Raw genomic sequence first — 4025 nt, forward strand, 5'->3', positions numbered from 1 at the left:
ACCATCAGTATAGTATATATAGTGGATACATCAGTATAGTATATATAGTGGAGACCATCAGTATAGTATATATAGTGGATACCATCAGTATAGTATATATAGTGGATACCATCAGTATAGTATATATAGTGGATACCATCAGTATAGTGTATATATAGTGGATAGTATATATAGTGGATACCATCAGTATAGTATATATAGTGGATACCATCAGTATAGTGTATATATAGTGGATACCATCAGTATAGTATATATAGTGGATACCATCAGTATAGTATATATATAGTGGATAGTATATATAGTGGATACCATCAGTATAGTATATATAGTGGATACCATCAGTATAGTATATATATACCACATCTTGAACGTAGTTTAAAAAAAAGAGGTGAGCGAAACACGCAAAGTGGAGTTTTTAGAAAAGCCCCGTAGGCTCTGAGTGTGTTTTTCTGTGTGGTGTAAACAGGGCCCAGTCAGTAGGCTCTGAGTGTGTTTTTCTGTGTGGTGTAAACAGGGCCCAGTCAGTAGAATCTGGGTGTCTATTCCTGTGTGGAGGTGTAAACAGGGCCCAGTCAGTAGGCTCTGAGTGTGTATTCCTATGTGGAGGTGTAAACAGGGCCCAGTCAGTAGGCTCTGAGTGTGTATTCCTGTGTGGAGGTGTAAACAGGGCCCAGTCAGTAGGCTCTGAGTGTGTATTCCTATGTGGAGGTGTAAACAGGGCCCAGTCAGTAGGCTCTGAGTGTGTATTCCTGTGTGGAGGTGTAAACAGGGTCCGCTATCTGTGTGAACTGGATGAAAACTAGAATCTGTGTTTACTAGTTAAGACCATTTATGATATAGTATAAGATAGTAAGGTGCACCTGTAATTTTTTAAACCTGTAATTATTTTAAACCTGGACCCCATTTTAGAAGTATTGAAAGATGTAAATGTATGAGTTACATTATCCTAGGAACTAACCATCACATAGAAATGTGAAAATATTCCTGCAAGTTAAAATATTGTTGAAAAACAACTAATTGATTAGGTATGTTTGAGAATAGCATTTTGTGACTGTGATATGTGATTTGTGTGACTGTGATATGAGAGTTGTGTGACTGTGATATGAGAGTTGTGTGACAGTGGAAATGAGTCTTAATCTGTCGTCTGGATAGTAACATAGAAATATGCTGAATCAGATGATTGAAATGTGGATAATAAATAATGATATTTTAGAAAGCAGTGGAAGGTCTATAGTTCCTGGGAGGCTTGATTTTGCCGTGGTCTCTGGGAGGTTAGAGAACCGTTGAGGATCCCATGGTCATTTTATTTTTATTTATTTATTTCACCTTTATTTAACCAGGTAGGCAAGTTGAGAACAAGTTCTCATTTACAATTGCGACCTGGCCAAGATAAAGCAAAGCAGTTCGACAACATACAAAAACACAGAGTTACACATGGAGTAAAACAACATACAATCAATGATGCAGTAGAAAAAAATAAGACTATATACAATGTGAGCAAATGATGTGAGATAATGGAGGTAAAGGCAAAAAAATGCCATGGTGGCAAAGTAAATAAAGTATGGTAAGAAAAACACTGGAATGGTAGATTTGTAGTTTGAAGAAAGTTAAAAGTTAAAATATAAATAATATGGTGCAAAGGAGCAAAATAAATAAAATAAATAAATACAGTAGGGGAAAAGGTAGTAGTTTGGGCTAAATTAAAGATGGGCTATGTACAGGTGCAGAGATCTGTGAGCTGCTCTGACAGCTGGTGCTTAAAGCTAGTGAGGGAGATAAGTGTTTCCAGTTTTAGAGATTTTTGTAGTTCGTTCCAGTCATTGGCAGCTGAGAACTGGAAGGAGAGACGACCAAAGGAGGAGTTGGCTTTAGGGGTGACCAGAGAGATATACCTGCTGGAGCGCGTGCTACAGGTGGGTGCTGCTATGGTGACCAGTGAGCGGAGATAAGGGGGGACTTTACCTAGCAGGGTCTTGTAGATGACCTGGAGCCAATGTGTTTGGCGACGATTATGAAGTGAAGGCCAGCCAACGAGAGCATACAGGTCGCTGTGGTGGGTTGTATATGGGGCTTTGGTGACAAAACGGATGGCACTGTGATAGACTGCATCCAGCTTGTTGAGTAGGGTATTGGAGGCTATTTTGTAAATGACATCGCCGATGTCGAGGATTGGTAGGATGGTCAGTTTTACGAGGGTATGTTTGGCAGCATGAGTGAAGGATGCTTTGTTGCGAAATAGGAAGCCAATTCTAGATTTCACTTTGGATTGGAGATGATTGATGTGAGTCTGGAAGGAGAGTTTACAGTCTAACCAGACACCTAGGTATTTGTAGTTGTCCACAAATTCTAAGTTAGAACCGTCCAGAGAAGTTATGCTGGATGGGCGGGCAGGTGCAGGCAGCGATCGGTTGAAGAGCATGCATTTAGTTTTACTTGTGTTTAGGAGCAGTTGGAGACCACGGAAGGAGAGTTGAATGGCATTGAAGCTCGTCTGGAGGGTTGTTAACACAGTGTCCAAAGAAGGGCCAGAAGTATACAGAATGGTGTCGTCTGCGTAGAGGTGGATCAGAGATTCACCAGCAGCAAGAGCGACATCATTTATGTATACAGAGAAAAGAGTTGGCCCAAGAATTGAACCCTGTGGTACCCCCATAGAGACTGCCAGAAGTCCAGACAGTAGGCCCTCCGATTTGACACACTGAACTCTGTCAGAGAAGTAGTTGGTGAACCAGGCGACGCAATCGTTTGAGAAACCAAGGCTACTAAGTCTGCCGATGAGGATGTGGTGATTAACAGAGTCAAAAGCTTTGGCCAGGTCAATGAATACGGCAGCACAGTAATGTTTCTTATCGATGGCGGTTACGATGTCGTTTAGGATCTTGAGCGTGGCTGAGGTGCACCCATGACCAGCTCTGAAACCAGATTGCATAGCGGAGAGGGTGCGGTGGGATTCAAAATAGTCGGTAATCTGTTTGTTGACTTGGCTTTCGAAGACCTTAGAAAGGCAGGGTAGGATGGATATAGGTCTGTAGCAATTTGGGTCAAGAGTGTCACCTCCTTTGAAGAGGGGGATGACAGCAGCTGCTTTCCAATCTATGGGAATCTCAGACGACACGAAAGAGAGGTTGAACAGGCTAGTAATAGGGGTTGCAATAATTTCGGCAGATAATTTTAGAAAGAAAGGGTCCAGATTGTCAAGCCCAGCTGATTTGTAGGGGTCCAGATTTTGCAGCTCTTTCAGAACATCAGCTGAATGGATTTGGGAGAAGGAGAAATGGGGGAGGCTTGGGCGAGTAGCTGTGGGGGGTGCAGTGCTGTTGAATGCAGTAGGGGTAGTTAGGTGGAAAGCATGGCCAGCCGTAGAAAAATGCTTATTGAAATTCTCAATTATAGTGGGCTTATCGGTGGTGACAGAGTTTCCTATCCTCAGTGCAGTGGGCAGTTGGGAGGAGGTGTTCTTATTCTCCATGGACTTTACAATGTCCCAGAACTTTTTAGAGTTGGAGTTGCACGAAGCAAATTTCTGTTTGAAAAAGCTAGCCTTGGCGTTTCTAACTGCCTGTGTGTATTGGTTTCTAACTTCCCTAAAAAGTTGCATATCGCGGGGGCAGTTCGATGCTAATGCAGAACGCCACAGGATATTTTTGTGTTGGTCAAGGGCAGTCAGGTCTGGGGAGAACCAAGGGCTATATCTGTTCCTGGTTCTAAATTTCTTGAAAGGGGCATGCTTATTTAAGATGGAGAGGAAGGCATTTAAAAAAAATAACCAGGCATCCTCTACTGACGGGATGAGGTCAATATCCTTCCAGGATACCAGGGCCAGGTCGATTAGAAAGGCTTGCTCGTTGAAATGTTTCAGGGAGCGTTTGACAGTGATGAGTGGAGGTCGTTTGACCGCTGACCCATTACGGGTGCAGGCAATGAGGCAGTGATCGCTGAGATCTTGGTTGAAAACAGCAGAGGTGTAATTAGAGGGCACATTGGTTAGGATGATATCTATGAGGGTGCCAGTGTTTGCGGCTTTG

This window comes from Salmo trutta, unplaced genomic scaffold, assembly GCF_901001165.1.
Source record: "Salmo trutta unplaced genomic scaffold, fSalTru1.1, whole genome shotgun sequence".
Taxonomy (NCBI): domain Eukaryota; kingdom Metazoa; phylum Chordata; class Actinopteri; order Salmoniformes; family Salmonidae; genus Salmo; species Salmo trutta.